The sequence below is a fragment of the Camelus bactrianus genome, chromosome 6 (genome assembly GCF_048773025.1).
Source record: "Camelus bactrianus isolate YW-2024 breed Bactrian camel chromosome 6, ASM4877302v1, whole genome shotgun sequence".
In the NCBI taxonomy this organism is placed as follows: domain Eukaryota; kingdom Metazoa; phylum Chordata; class Mammalia; order Artiodactyla; family Camelidae; genus Camelus; species Camelus bactrianus.
The window spans coordinates 27,284,409-27,301,331 of record NC_133544.1 but is presented as its reverse complement, the minus strand read 5'-3'; the positions used below and the strand labels follow the sequence as shown (position 1 = coordinate 27,301,331).

Here is a 16,923-nt window from a genome sequence, read left to right as displayed (position 1 = left end):
AGTAAATATTAGAGTTGTTATTAAGCTATTCTAAGAAATAAACTGAAAGTTACCAGTATTAAACATTGGAATTGAAACTGTGGCCCTTGCATGGTCCTGTATCAGATGCTAAGTGTCCCATTTGGAACACAGCCCTCCTGGGGGTTGTGTGGGACTTCACAATGAGAAAGTGGAGAGGGACCCTCACTCTGTTGTTTGCTTTTAGCCTCTTGTGACATGCTGCATTTACTCAATAGGCTTGCAGATTATGTTAACCAGTTTTAATTAAAGCACCAGCTACAAAGTTGACACTTGGCTTACAAAGATTCCTACAAAGCACTGTGGTTTGAACGTGATGTTGATAATGCAAATTACAAATGAGCTGTAAAGAGTTGGCAGAGTGGAGACTTCTCTCTGTGCAAGCTATTATCAACTATGAAATTAGCTGAAGAGTCAGTCTAAGAAAATTCAGTTCTCTGTTTGGGGAATCATTATGCAGTTACCGAAGTCCTTTGCAGTGAAGGACATGGTGCTGATGGCCAATACCAGGAGTATTCTGAGTACTTCAGGGGACCTGGGGATAATGTCCACCGAGAGTTATGGTCACTTTCATGTAGTTCAGTTTCTTTATAAAATTCTTTCTATTCAGCCACCATTTATGGAGTATCTCTTAGATACCAGGCACTGTGCTAGTGTGATGAGGAAGACAGCGCCTTTAAAGAGCTCACCGTCTAAAAAGGTCTTGATCTTGCACTAAAATGATAGAATGAGAGGTTTTTTTTTTGTTATTAGGTGACAGCTCTTCCAACCTTGTTACTATTTAGGTGAGGACTCCTCTGCCGTGCACTGCACCAAGTCCCTGCTGTTGGTACCTAGGAGCCATCGGAATCCCTCCCCTGACTTGGTATCACCAGGCTTCACCTGTGGCGTCCAGGTTTTCCTTTCTTCATTTGTCTCTTTACAATTGCCTTCTCAGTCTTGATTTTTCTAACTTGCATTTTTTGAATAAGCATTGCTAATATATTCCAGCCTGAAAAAAACCTTATATAGATAGATAAATAAAATTACTGTTCATCTATGTAGTAATAATGATTATAATATATAATAAATATACATGACTATTTAGAGGTATAGAAATAAAATTGCTTTTAGCTTTATAATTGCTATTAATCATTTAGGATAGTTACCAATCTTTATAATAACCAAGACAGTTAAACAAAATAGAATTTCCCTCATTTTCAAAATAAAGAAACAGTCTCAGAAACGGTTGCTTCCCCCGCCCCAAGTTACCCAGTTGGTAATGGCAGATTTTGAACTCAGGTTTTCTGATTCTGTATCTGTTGGTCTTTCTGCTCCTGGCACTGCTGTCTAGTGTTTTCTTCAGTCAGGTTAGGTTTATAGAGAGAAAGCTTAAAGTCCTGATCTGGGGAACTGCTTGTGGATAGAAGATTAAATAAACTGGGTGAGGTGCAAGTCTCTGAAACAGGAGCTTTTGAGCAGAAATTGTTGCTTCCTAGTAGAAGGAACCTAGAGCTGTGCTTTCCCAAATGGGTGTGTTTAGGGTTCAAATCATGTAACATGAGTGAGTTTTATTTTAAAAAATATTGAGTGCGTGTGTGAAATTCTGCACTTTGGTTTTATTTTGAATGTGGAACATCTTTTCTGGCTACGGAGACTCAGAAGTAATAGCATCCTAGGCAGCAGAGAGGAGAACACTGCTGTGGTGGAGCCACTGGACATCACCTTTCACTTTTTAAACAACAAAAAAAAGTTTAAACTGAAGTGTAGTTGATTTAACCTTTCACTTTTGACATCTAGCAAAGAGCAGCACGACCTGTGCATGAGTCCAGGTTCAGTAATGTACAGTCGGGTGATTCTTTTTAAGCACGTGTCTCAAAGAACCCCAAGAAGTAACACTTTCTAAAGAATAATGTAGTATATACTTCAGGCTTGAAATACGAGACTCAGAGCAGGCTTACTAACTGTTCATCTGTTCCTGTGCTCTGTTCTCAAGATCAAGGAAGAGTCTCCCTCATTTAAAAATAACTGGACTTTTTATTTGTTTGTAACGGAATTATTTTTGTAATAATTGCTGAGAGCAGTGTTATCTGAACGTTTAGCGTCTCTTAACCATCCCCTGCCTCGCTTTTGGTGGTGATGGCGGGATATTAGATAGAACCTTTAAAAAGTAGGATTTCCCTAAGAATATTAAAAATGAAGACATCATGCCCACAGTCACCATTTATGGCAAATTATGTTAGGAGTTGAAGACGGGATTCAACTGTTCTAATGTTTCAGTGTAGGGAACCTTTGAGAAGAAAAGAAAGAAAAAAAATTATCCGTAGCTTCATCATGAAAGTAAAAATTCTATTTAAGAATACTTTGTAAAACAACACATCTGTGATTATTTAATGCCGTTGAATGGCCGATGCTAAATCACGCAGAGCATCCTTGAAGAGGAAACAGCATCAGCGCGGTGGGAACGGGTGAATCTGCATCGCCCTTTTGGTTGTTGCCATTGTTTTTCCTTGTTATTTCCTGTTACTCTGTTTCCGGCGGACAGAAGGCGTGCAGAGATGTGTCGTAGAGAGTGATCTTACCATTTACCAACCTGGGTTGGCTCATTTCGGCTGAGCTGAGAGTGGCTCTTCCCTGCGCTCACTCGGTTGGGTAGAGCCTCAGTTCTCACAGGAGGCCTATGGAAACTGGGCTCAGTTTCAGGCACACTGGGGAGGCGTTACCCCTTTGTGGTGGTCGTGCTGACAGAGTGCAGATGCTCTCCATGAAACTGGATTCCTTGACCTTTTCCTTTGGGACACGTGCTCTTCAGTTTTTAAAACAAACTATATGTGCATTGAGTGCTTCCTGCTGAGGAACTGGAGGAGGTGTGTGGGGTCCTGTGGAGACAGAGGTGAGGCTGGATTGTAGGGGACAAACTTCAGATGATTCTGAGTTCATGCATCTGTTTCCCTGTTGCTTCACCTGCTTTGTAACAACATCTCAAAAGCCAGATGCTTAAATGACTAGCACTGTTGGGCTCTATTGAATATTGGCTGTCTGGCTGTTAACCAGACACTTTTTTTTTTTTTTTGGTGGCTGAGCAGTTAACTTTGGGAAGAGATGATTTTGTGGTATCTTTTTAAATGTTCTTTAAATAATACTTAATAGTACATTGCTCCATTGTCCCATTGTCTTTAAAACTCATTTCTGTGGCAATATGCACAGAAGGTGTTATTGTAAATTTGAGTTATTTTTACACTGGTTAAAAAAATTAACATGAAGTAAAAATAAATTGCCCTTTTTTATGGTGTGTAATTCTATGGATTTTAACACATGTATAGATTTGTATAACTATGCCCACAACTGTTCCATCCCCTCATTCTCCTCCCACCCCTAAATCCTGGCAACCACGGATGTGTTCTGCATCCCTATAGTTTTGTCTTTGCAAAGATGTCATTTAAATGGAAACATACAGCATGTAATCTTTGATGCTAACTTCTTTCACTCAATACGATGACTTTGAAATTCTTCCACGTTGTGGGTGTCAATAGTATGTTCCTTTTAATTGCTAAGTAGGATTCCACTGTGTGTATCCATTAACCCACTGAGAACCATTTGGGTTTTTCTAGGTTTTAGGTTTTACAAATAAAGCTACTATGAACCTTTGTGTGTAAGCCTTTGCATAAACATATGCTTTCCTTTCTCTTTGGGAAGTACCTATGAGTCCAATGGCTAGATTATATTGTAGGTATACATTTAACTTTTTAAGGAAATTTCAAACCATTTTCCAGAGTTAACTGTATCAATCTGCATTCCTACCAGAAATGTATGAGTGAGATTTTCAGGAGCTTGGCATCGTTTGTCAGCTCTTGGTATTGTCAATATTATTAATTTTAACCATTCTAACAGGTGTGTGGTGGTATCTCTCATTTTAATTTGCATTTCCATAATGGCTAGTAATGGCGAACGTTTTTTCATGTGCTCACTTGAAGCTTATTTGCAGCCATTTGTACATCCTCTTCAGTGAACAATCTGTCTTTTGCCCATTTTTTAATTGGGTTGGTTCTTTTGCTGGTTTAGTTTTCAGAGTTTTTTTGTTTTGTTTTATTTTTGTTTTTAACCTATTCTGGATACAAATCCTTTGTTGTATATGTAATTTGCAAACATTTTCCCCAGTCTGCCCCTTATTTTTTTCATTCTTTATTAATAGTGTCTTTCTCAGAGCAAGAATTTTTAGTTTTGAAGAAGTGCAATTTATGTTTTTAATGGATCGTGCTTTGTGTGTAATTTTCAAGAATTTTTTGCCTTTATAACACCAGGTCATAAAGATTGTTCTTTATGCTTTGTTCCAAAAGCTTTGTAGTTTCACATTTCACGTTTAGATCTATGCCATAGATTTTGAATTAATAGTTATATAAGGTCTGAGGTTTCAGTCAAGGTTCCTTATTTTGCATATGGATGTCTGATTGTTCCAGCACCTTTTGTTGGAAAGACAGTCTTTTCTCCTTTGAATTGCCTGTGCATCTTGGCTAAAAATCAGCTGACTATATTTGTGTGGGTTGATTTTTACAGTATTTTCTGTTTCCCTGAGGTTCCCTTTTTTAAGTCCTGCAGACACAGAGATGGGGCTTTAGACTGGGGCGGTGCAATTTCGTGACTGCCTTCACTTTGGACCAAGAGGCAGGCAGACAGAGAGCAAAAAAGCAACAGAACGTTTGCCCCTACATCTTGAGAGCCATAGCTCCTCTGATCAGGGAGGAAGGAAGGTTCCTTTCCCTCAGAGGTTTAGCTGACTGTGGTCCCCTTTGCTTGTCACCACCTTGTGATTGCTGTGGGCTACCAAGCAACAGAACAGAGAAAAAAAGAAAAATGGGGAATTTCCCCTACTCTCTCCAGGGTTAGGAATCCCCTTTCCCGCTTAAGCTAGAACACCGAGGATTTGTGGATTTCCTCCCCCGTCTACATTCTGGTGCTCGCTTCCTCGTGTCTGGTTGCCTTGGGTCCAGGTTGGGGGATTTTGGAAGAAAATTCGGAGAAATTCATCACTGACTTGGTGGTACTTTGAGTTTTGCTCTTCTCCCCTGTTCAGCCAGCTGCCATCGTTTATTTTTCAGAGCCCTCAAATAGCTGCTGCTTATATTCTGTCCAGGTGTTACAGCTGGAATGGATGGAGGCTGCTTCCTTCATCCTACCTGGAACCAGTACCCCTCTGTGTTGTTTTTCAGTACAAAATCCGGAGAAGTGTTTTGGGCGAGTCACAGACATCTTAGAACGATAGCTATTGCGTGAACAAAGTTTCCCTAGCCTTTTTTTTTTTAAGTCATATTATCTTGGCTGAATTGATTTACATTTGTAAATATGAGAACAGACTGGAAGCCTTCCAGTTCTGTGGAAATTCTGTGCTAAGATTACAGTGGTCTCTTTGGCTCCTCCTCCTTACTAAAAAATTAACGATTTGAGGTAAACATTTTAGTACCACATGCAGATTTACATTTAGTATCATTGGATTTTCGTTGCCAAAAGGCACCTGGATGCACCTGGGAAGCCCGTTGTCCTTCAGTATTCAGTTTACCTTGTAGCTCTTACCTTTTTTACATCAATAATTATCTGATTTTAAACCCTCAATATCCAGTTACTGAGTTGCCTCCATGGTGTGAGTTGATTCATCTTCATTCTGAACCCCTTGCATAAGCTTTAAGAGGAATTCGAGGATTTAGGGATGTCCAAAAAAGAGACGCTAATTATTAACATATTCATTCGCTACTGACTTTAAAAAATGTGGACTAAATATAATTATCTAGACAGCTGGTGAAAAGCAAATATAACTCAGTGGATTCCTAGTGGAAACAACTACATGGTCTAGAAATTAGCTAATTTATTTTAAGTAATTATTTATTAGTAGAAATTCATTAAGAATTAGTGAGGGAAGAATCAAGCATAGGGGATCATAAATCTCTTGAAATCAACCCCAGGAGGCCATGTTAATGGGATCACAGCAGGATGTAGTAGACAATTAGAATGGCCAAGTTTAAGGTAATTAAGAGTAACTCATGTGGCATTTGAATTACAGAAAATGACGGTAATATAGGAAGAAGGACAGTTGAAAAATCCTATGATCTCCCTTTATAGATATATCATAGTGATGATGATTATTGGCATTTTTATGCTTTTAGCATTTGTTTCCCCCAAAATATTCGTCTTGATGGCTTGAATACTGCCTCCCCTAGTGCTTGCCATGTTTTTATTATTTAAGACTAGTAACAGTTGGGTGTGTATGTGGAGCTCTGTACCAGACCCTGTGCTAAGCACCTCGCGTGGGTTATCCCGTCGTCCTTTCAAGAACCCTGTGAGGTTGGTCCTGATTGACCGGAGAGGACCCAGGCACAGAGGGGCCAGGCGCTTCCGATGGAATTCACGTGATCTCGTTCTGGAGCCTTGCTCTGCTCTAACCTTTCAGCTGTAAGACTGCCTAGTAGAATGGGGCAAAATTCTTGGGAGGAAAGGATTGAGAAGCCCAAATTAAATACTAAAAGTTAACTATACATTTTGGAAGTGTAAAGAGCCTTTTTGACTAGGTATCTAGGAGCTTTAAAAATCGTGGGCTGGGTTTTGTGATTATCCAGCTTAAACCAAAGAAAGAATCGGAACAGTCTCAGGTTTATGATTCATTACGTCGTCCGAACATTTCTTCTGCCAGTTTCCCCCACGTCAGCTTGGTGTCAGTAACCACTTTTTATCACCACCCTTTTCCTGAGTACGTGTCCTCAGTAGAATTGTGCCACTAATTCAGTGCCAGGGGACTGAATCCAAAGAAAGACTCAGGTGGGTTGTGGTTTAAAGAAGTAAGAATTTGGTACTCTTTTCATCTGGATAATTTAGGGTCCTAATATGCTTAATCTTTTAAACTTCTCGAATGACCTCACGGAGATGGGTCCTCTTTATGTTTACGAGATGACTCCTCTCCGTCTTCTGTTTCTCACACCCAAATTAATTAAAGTGCTCTTAAACCAGTTGGGTGATTTTCTACTTCTAAGAGAAAATAAGACCCTTTTAGGAATTGAGGAATGGTGTTAACATCCTGTCCAGATGGATATTTGTGCCTGAATGTTCATGTTTACACACATTTTTCTTTGTGACTGTACTGGCAGCAGCCAGCTCAGAGTCAGCCAGGCAACTTGTGTGGGCTTCTTCCTTTAAGAACAGTTGCAGCTGATAACAAAGCACAGATAAGGTCCTTTTTCAATACTCCCAGAGTCGTTTTGCTCTCTTTTTCTTTTTTTAAAGCCCATTTTTTTTTTAATAATTTCTTTTTTGGTGGGGGGAGGAGGTAACTTTGTGTATTTGTTTATTTAACGGAGGTCCTGGGGATCAAACCCATGACCTGATGCATGCTAAGCATGTACTATGCCACTGAGACACCCTCCCCAACCTTGCTCTCTTTTTGATTAAGTGACCTTATAGTTAGAGGCGAAAGACATGCTAAAAGTCATTAAGGGGAAAAGTCTTAAAAGTGGTCAAAATTTGGGAGCCATCAGAATTTTATCCTTTACCTAAATGTTAACACTTAACTTAGATCATAGTTTACCCACATCACGTAGGCTTATGGTCAGTGTTTTGAGATTTGGTTTTTATTTCTGTTAATAATCGTAAGTAGAGGCATTTGGATGTGGAACTGAGAGAGGGGAATGTTCTCTGTGGTATCTTCCAGTGAAGCTGCACGTTCTCTATGAAAATGTGCCCGCATTCACCTTTCACTCACATTGTACCACACTTAATGAGAATTTAAAACCAGACCACCTGATTCTACTTTCCTGGAGCCGTTGATATTTTTGGGAGATTCATATATACAAGAGCTCTACAGAAACAAGGAAGACCCAGCTTGATTGTCATTCCTTTGAAAATCTTCTAACAGCTTAGATGAGCTCAAAATGTGGATTCTAACTCTATAGCCTTAGTCTTGCTTATGTAGACTACTGGTTTACCATCCCATTCTGTCCCTGTATGCATACTGTTCAGTTGACACCTTATCACCATGATTTCTGTGCAAAAAACATGTCCAACTACGTCACTCTCCTGCTTAAAACATTTCCAGGGCTCCTCACAGCCTGTGGGAGATGGTCCAGGGTTGTTCATATGGTCTTCCATCCATCTTCTGCCACCCCCTGCTTTGAACTTGGTACTTCTGATGCACCGTGCTGCCTCTTACCTCAGGGTGCTGATCCCTTTCAACACTTCTCTTTCTACTCCTTCCTTCCTTCCGACACCCTAGGTTGGGCGGTGTGTTCCACCTCTGCACTCCGGTAGTGCTTTGTGCTTACCTCTCTCTTGCCTGTCACTGTATTGTATTTGTCTGTCCATGTGAGGGAGCTGTGAATTCCTTGAGAGCAGGGAACCATGTCTTAATTATCTGTTTCCTCAAGCTTGATACAGAAACTGACACAGGGTAGATACTCCCCTCAGGGTGTGTTAATGCAGTGTTGTGTGAATGATGGAGCTGCCTTTTGAGGTAGTGAGTTCCCATTACTTGCAGTGTTCCAGGCAGGAGCAGAGAGGACTCCATGACTCAAAAGTGACTCTGTCTCTAATTTTGTTTTTTATATTACTTGATGCTTTTAGTTAGCTTTTTTTTAAATTTAATTTTTTCATATCTTACTTTATCTTTGATGGTTAAATAAAACTTTTCTTGTCATTGATATCATATTAATAGCTATAAAATGTGTAATATATACATTAGCATTAATTTTTCCCATAATGCTGGGAGGAGAATGATTGTATTACTTTAGTTTTATAGGAACTGAGGTCAGAGGGGGGAAAATTCATCCGCCTAGGGATTTACCTACAGTTAGTAATTATTAGAACCAGGATTCAAATCCAGGTTTGACTCTAGACATTATGTACATTTCCCTATGCCATTTTGCCCATAAAAGAAAACTGAAGTTTGTGCAATGAGTCAACAGACAGCAGGAATTCCGTGGTTGTCAGGTGGTGGTGACTTGACCGTAAGCTTGTTGTTAGTTTGGCAAAAATATTTGAAAGAGAAAGAAATACTCTTTTTCTAAAGAAGTGAACAGAGCGAAAAGTGAAACTAGATTATTTTCTGTTTAGTTTCTTCATTTGGATTTTGTTTCTAGCTTTAAACAAAAAGTGTACCTTGAGTTAAAATGGAGAAGTGATGCTGACTTTTCTATTACCAGTAAACTTCTGATCCCACCCAAAGGCGGGGGTCCTCTCCCCCACCCCTCCGCAGCCCCGTGGCATTACTCTGTTTATGTTAGGCATAATCCGTTGCACATAATCCTTCAGCTATTTTGGTGGCAGGGGGTGGAGGAAGGGGTGCGATACCATTTCCACAAAAATAAATTGTGTGTGTCTCGCCTGTGTCAGGCAAGTTGCTGTAAAGCAACCATACCTTTTAAAAAGAACATGACAGGGGTATCAAGTAGAGTAAGAATGCTGTTATATTTTAAATCTCAGCATGAATCTATGACAGTAGACAGTGACTGCCAGAGATTAGTTTAGATCAAAGACCCCCAAATTGACTCTTACTTAACAATTCACCTGGTTTGCAAAACAAAAAGAACCTTTGATAACAAGCTTGGGTTGTGCTGTGTTATCAAAGTGTTTCCAGTCCCCGCTGCCCACTGCCCCGCATGCCTCCTCTCCCGGGGCTTGTTCTGCTGGCCCCACTCACTCTCCCAGTCAGCTCTGAGAGTAGATCAGATATTTTAAGAACCAGATGTCTTGTGTCCAAAGGGGAAAAAAAAAGGAAAATATTTATTTTGATTTAAAAGGTTGTTGAATAAGGACGTGGAATGTGTGATTTAGATGAAAAAGGACAGTGAATCATAAAATACGTTTTAATACGGTAAATATTGTTGAAACTGCTTTTTGCCCAGTCTTACCGTGTATACTTTAAATATTCACTAGCATCTGCAGTGAAATTGGTGTTCGTCTCGTAGGAACAGGGACCTAATTAAACGGTTTGATTTGCACACATGAAATGTCTGTAGGGAAACTGCTTAGGGATGGTAGCTCTCCCACATCACTGGGAGGGTCTCGGGCTCCTTCCAGCTTTCAGCATCCTATGCATGAGGCTTCCATCCACCGAACCACAGGATGCTCTTGGGGCTCCAGCCACCACGTCTGTGAGAGGAGGGGAGAGGGAAGCAGCAGAGGAGCTCTCTGGAGTATCCACCCAACTGACTTGTACCCGCCACAGCTCTTCAACAAGGCTCAAGTGTGGTGTTTGTGTGAGCACATTGCCAGCCCCATTAAAACCAGATTTCTGCGACTAAAGCAGAAGGGGAGGGGAGTGGAAATAAGGTCTGAAAGAGTTGACTCTGTGCCACCAAATGCAAACTTTGTTTTTTAAATCATGAATCTACCCAACCATCTTTTCAAAATCAAAAGGGAAGTGTGTCATGTAGGGATATTTTAAAGAAATACTTCAGTCTGGGGAATTTTTTTTCCAATCTACTACTGTGCTTTTCTAAAATTCTGTTTTGTATGATTTTCTTTTTTTTTTTTTTCCTTTTTTTTTTTTCATGGAGGTACTGGGGATTGAACCCAGGGCCTCGTGCATGCTAGGCACATGCTCTACCATTGAGCTATTCCCCACCCCCTATAAAATTCTTAATGTCCTTTTGTTACTCTCGAGTAAGTGATCTTTTAAAATTATAAATATTAATAATCTGGTCTTAAAAACAAATCAGGATTGATATTACCTGCTTTAGATTAAGAAATTCTTTCATGCCTTTCCTAGAGGCACATGATTTAGAAATATTTCTGAACAGTTATCAGATCTGTCTTTCTTCCGGAGCAGCTAGAAGTCATGAACACTCAGTCCCTCAGGTGTTAAAAATTGCTTTGGGTAGCTCTGTTCACTGATGTAGGAGCAAATTCTGCCTCACCCTTCTGATGAACTGTGGTCTTTCTTGCCTCTGGATGTTTCTGCCTGGTTCATTCTCTGTATGAAAAGTTCTGCCTACACTTTTCAACTTGGGAAAATTCTGTTGATTTAAGTTTTTTTACTTCACTGCTCAGCCTTTTGTGTCCTCCACGCCGTCGCCCCTCTGCTCCGTCGCCCCTCTCCTCCGTCACCTCCTGACTGGTGTAGTGGCTTGTTCCCTGCTGCCCGTATCACAGAGAGGAAGTCCAGCAGTGATGGTTTGGCATAAACAAGATCATCAGAATAAAGCCCTCCATCCGAACTGTGCCCTTCCTCCTCCAAGGAAGCATGCATTGAGGACAGTCATCATTTTCCCACGTTGCGTTGTATTTGCTTCTGTGCTTTTCTTTTGCTTTTCTGGATGATAGATTCCATGAGGATGGTTCCTTTGTGTTGGTCATTAGTTATTCCAGGCATCCCTGCATAGCGTGTGGTGCAGAGTAGGTGCTCAGTCATTGTGTAGTGACTGACAATGGATGGGTGAGCAGGAAGGGGAGACGGGAAGACTGGAGCTCTCCAGCACCCACTTTGGAGACATGAAGTAGGGAGGACCATACATCCTGGCCGTAAAAAACAGGGCTCTTTAGCTGGGCAGGTTTTTCATTGTGCTTTGCCTTCCTGAATGAGGGGGCCCTCTGGCAGAAAGCATGGCGTAATTGGAAACTAGAGAATTATCTGTCACTGAAAGACTCTTAAATTAGGAGCTCTGTGTTCTTCCACTTCATGTTGTTCATTTAACATTTATCAGTATATGCCGGGTCCTAGAGCTGCTGAAGTGAGCAACAGTAATCCTTGTCTTTAAGTTCTTCCAGGATAGGGAGGAGACCGGCAGGCGCACACTCACCCCATCCTCAGTGTGTGGGTGCTTAAGCAGAAGATTAAAGGTATTAACAGGGAAGGGACTTGCAATTCTTACGTTCTGTTTCTTCTTTAAGCACATTAAGTTCTTGCTTTGGAAGCTAGTGCTGTTCCTTAAGCCCTGTTCTTTCAGGGGTTGTATAAGCCTGTTTATATTCATAGGTGTCAGACACCACACTGTTGGTGGCAATAATGAGACAAAAACGGCATCAGAGATGGTTGTGCCGCCTCTGCAGTGCCCGTGTCTTTGATCACGACTTCCCTGGACATGGCAGCTGTAAGGAAATACTGCTGAGACTTTCTTTTTAAACTCTGGGCAGGCATTCTTAAGGCCTAAGGTGGCTATTGGAAGCATCATATTCGTATTCTGAGAGGTGGAAGGAGAAAGAAGAAAGGGTGAAATTTTGAACAGTCAGCTCCCTTGACGTAACCTTTCTTTGCTTCATTTTCTGAGAACACATGTGCTTATGTCTCGTTGGCCTGAGCTTAGACACGTGAACTTACCCAGCTGGAAGGGAGGCTGTGGAAGGTAGTGTTTTTGTTAGTTGCCTTGCTTCCCCCGGATAAATTTGGAGTTCTGTTAGGAACGAGGAGAGAGTGGACTTTGGGCACCAACAAGCAGCCTCTGCTATATCGCTCAATAACTGCTCTTCGAATGAGTGAAAGAAAATGAACGGGGCATGATGGAATCAAGGCTTTTGGTGCAGATACCTTACATTTACTTTCCTTGGTTTCTGTCTTTTGAACCTGAAAATCAGATTGATCATCCATATATCTAGAAAGTGAAATATTTGGATTTGCTTTGCCCTCTCAATTGTAATGTTAGTTTATCTTAGGCATGGTGGCCTGGGCCAAAATTATAGGCTAATGGGGGGAGATATGTTTTGGGTGTGACATACACACATGAACACCTTTGGTATTTTACTTTCATTCTCGATTGTTGACAGTTTATTTTGCTGCATTATTGTGATTTTGGTTTATAGAAATAGATACATAACTTATGTGGTTTTATCTGTACAGATGTTTTCCCAGAGATTTATTTATTTTATTTTTTCACCTCTGCCCTGGCACTGATTTTCCTAGTGTTAATACTCAGATTGATAGGACGTAGAAAAGGGAACCCTCCTACACTGCTGGTGGGAATGCAGTTTGGTGCAGCCATTATGGAAAACTGTATGGAGATTCCTCAGAAAACTAAAAATAGACTTGCCCTATGATCCAGCATTCCCACTTCTGGTTATATATCTGGCAGGAACTCTTGTGCAAAAAGTTATATGCACCCCAGTGTTCATGGCAGCACTATTTACAATAGCCAAGACGTGGAAGCGACATAAATGTCCATCAACAGATGACTGGATAAAGAAGCTGTGGTATATTTATACAATGGAATACTACTCAGCCATAAAAAGAAATAAAATAATTCCATTTGCAGCAACATGGATGGACCTAGAGATTGTCATTCTAAATGAAGTAAGCCAGAAAGAAAAAGAAACATGCCCTATGAAATCACTCATATGTGCAATCTGTACAAAGAAAAGTAGGAACACTACAGACTCATCTACAAAACAGAAACAGACTTGCAGACATAGTAAGCAATTTATGGTTACCGGGGAAAGGGGGAGGGAGGGGATAAATTTGGGAATTTGAGATTAACAAATGTTAGTTAGCCACTATATAAAAAAATAGATTAAAAAAAGAAATTTCTTCTGTATAGCACAGGGAACTATGTTTAATACCTTGTAATAACCTTTAATGAAAAAGAATATGAAAACGAATACATGTATGTATATGCATGACTGGGACATTGTGCTGTACACCAGAAACTGACACATTGTAACTGACTGTACTTCAATAAATAAAAATTAAAAAAAAATTAATAGGATGTATTTTCCTAAGTGGTATGTATGCTAGTGCCAACTGTCCACCATGGTAATTCTGAAATACAATTTAAAAAAAATTGTAAATGTCCTAAGTGTTTTGAAGTTTTCTTAAAATTAAGAATGATACTGATTTCCAAAATGATCATCAGTTGGCAGCATAATTATTTAACTGATATTTCGATCGAATATTCATGGTTTTCTTTTATCTTCCACTTTCTGAGCACAAAATTTGAAAGAAAACTTTCTTCATTGTCAGTAAGACTGTTTCGGTCAGGATTGCTTTGTGAACTTTCAGAAGAGAAGTGTACTGTGAGGACCCTTACAAATAGGTTTTTGTCAGCTTCTTCTCTGGGACAATATTCATGTACTCCACACTGCGTTGCAAATATACTCCATTCCTTCATTTGGCTGTGCTGAGCAATCGGAAATTGGTTTTCCCCAATCATCTCAATGCGAAGAATGGCCTGCTTTTATTAGCTATGTGAAGAAGTGAATTCCAGGGACCCTCAGCTGCAGGACGGTTCTCTCTTCACAGCTGCTGCTCTTCCTTTGTAGAGGATGCCAGTTGCTAAGAGAAGGCTTTGTCTGTTGCGTATAAAATGAACTTTGTTTGGACCTCCCTCAAGCAACTTCCAGTGTGTCAGAGTCCAGCTGGACATTCCTCACCAGATGATAATTTCATTGCAGGTCAAATTTAGAGCCCAACATATAGTAGTTTAAAAATAGACACTGCCTTTAGAAGGCTGACCTCTGGGCTGTTTGGGGCTTGGGGATCTGATGCGCCATTTCTTGGGATTCACACAGCTGTTTTAGACTCTGAAGGCAGTGCACATTTAGGCAGATGGTACCAGGGTCCTTGTAACTTGGAACCCCAGTTTTCTTGCCACACACTGGTTTCTTCCGTCCATACACATTACTCCCAGTAAATTCACGACAAGACAAGCTAGCTGCCTGTGTATCATAGAGGAGAATCTGATTCCTGTACGTCAGTTGTGTTGGGTGTTTTCCAGTTTGACGAGGAAAGGCTTGAGAACACAAAATCTAACAGGTTAGTTTTAAGGTACTAAGATTCATTGTCTGATATGTTCTTCAGTTTTATGTAGATGAGTCAGAAATTTCCCTTGGGGGACAGAGTAACCGTCGGTAACCCTAACGATGAGCGATGAGCGAGATACGACTCCTGACAGCTCTCACTGGGGCTGGAAGGCAGTTTATCAAATGATACGTACCGTCACATTTGTGATATGCAAGCAGATTATTGGTTATCGAAATAATGGCGTAATTCTTCCCTGTCTCATTCATCACACCCAGGTCTAAGGTTTACGTAGAGTGTGTTCAGAAAGAAGTTAATCGGGTAAGGATGGGGTTGGGAAGGAGTTATCACTAGCTTTTTTAATGATCAGAGAAACAAACGTATTAAGCTTGCATGGATATGTTTGTATTGTCTAATTCTCAATAATTGCCGTTTGTCCAAAATGGAAACAAAATGGTCAGCTTGAAGTTTTAACTATTTGAATTATTTAGACTTCATTAAAAAAAAAAACCATTAAGGGCAAATTTTTTTTCTTCATGATTTAAAAAGGTAAAATAAATATATTTTTTTAATGCAGCTGAATGTTATCAGTTTTACTGACACCTTTGTGTGATAAGATTACTTTGTTTGGACCTCCCTCAAGCAACTAAAGTAAGAGTCCAACTGGACAATACTCACCAGTCATTTAAATGTTTGTCTGAGGCTGATACCTTTAACAATTAGTGTTTAACGTTTCTTTTTGGTACCTTTAGCAATACAAAATCACATATTTTTTTGTGACCCACTTGTGTTAATAATACTGTTTTTTACGTCAAAAGAAATATTTTTGAAAAAGAGAGAATACAGGGTTTTTTGCTTGCTTTTTGCTTATAAAAGATCAGAATATATTATATATACTCTGTGTGTACACACGCATGTGTAGTCCATGTTATTGTAGTAATTGCTGTGTTTCCAACAGAGGGCTGCTGTGAATATTTTGGCATTGCACAAGTGACGTTTGGGAGTCTCTAATATTACCATGATACTAGCTAGGATAGATGTGTCATACAGTGACATTGTTTGACACCTTTGTCGAGGTATTTATAATTTTTTCTTTGCTGTGTACCTATTTGGGCAAAAGCGAAACACTTACTCGCTATAGTCATTTTTCATCATAACATAAAAGCTGAAACTAAGAAAAGTAGACTTCCCCTCAAATAGGGAACCTTAGGTTATGAGTAGCTGCCTAATGATGTATATATATTATGGAGAGCATTTTCGAGGTTAATAGGGATCAAGATGCCTGTTTCTATTACTAGGAAGTTTGTTCATTTAAACTAGTAACAATAATATTTATACTGTCTTATATTTTAATAATACACTGAGTGCTTAAGTAATAAACATTCTTTATGATCCTCAGAATTATCCTTTCAAATAGACAGGATATCCATATTTAAAAATAAAAAGAAATCAAATCCCTATATTAGATACATTTCTAACCTATGGGAGAGGAAGTGTCAACTCCAAGTAGATTTTCAGCTGTCTCTTCATCAGTCTGGATTTTGTTTTCCTAGTAAAGTCTTCATTACAACAGAAAGTCAAGCAAAACTAAATGTGGCTCTTGGAAACTGAGCTATCTTTGGGAGCAGTTCTCTGAAGTTTAAATTACAGTTGTTCCCCTTGGTGGCGATCATAATTCACTTGCTTTTTTCCTTGAGTACCTTCTTTGTGTCAGGCATCATCCTACCAGCCTTCAGGGACACTGTATTTCCCCTAAACTGACACCATAGTTGTCTTCATGGCACTTAGGGCTTAGTGGAAGAGACATGAACAAATACTCTGGTCACACAAGTAGATATATATATATATATATAAACTAGTGAGTGCTCTGGAATCAGTATACTCATGTGTTTCCATTAGTGTAAAGGAGCAACCTGGTGTTTCATTTAAACACACACACACACACACACACACTTGAGAAGCAGGAGGTGGGGTTTGAGGGCTACATTTTCAGCAAATTATACATGAAAGCAAATTATTGGGGGGAAAATGTGGAAAAAAGAAATCAAACTATTTGAAAATATGAAAAGGTTCCTGATAATCTTCATTTAGTTCAGGGTGTGTATGGGGTGAAGGTGGGAGGGGATGAGGCAGGGGTAATGAGAGAAGCCCTCCTGAGAAAGATGAGTGGAGACTCTCCACACTGGGACTTGGGACGCAGGAAAATATCTCAGACAGACCCCCCA

The 16,923-nt window shown here is 39.9% G+C and overlaps 1 protein-coding gene across 8 annotated transcripts in view; it reads left to right on the top strand.

Moving 5' to 3' along the window:
* Positions 1–16,923, top strand: part of SIPA1L1 (signal induced proliferation associated 1 like 1) — a 340,274-nt gene that overhangs the window by 113,415 nt on the left and 209,936 nt on the right. The window contains exon 3 of one of the 8 annotated variants that reach the window (XM_045522179.2): positions 804–913. The exons of the other annotated variants lie outside the window; for them this stretch is intronic. The gene's annotated coding sequence lies outside the window, so the exon portion shown is untranslated. The remainder of the gene's footprint in view (positions 1–803; positions 914–16,923) is intronic. 8 annotated transcript variants of the gene reach the window in all.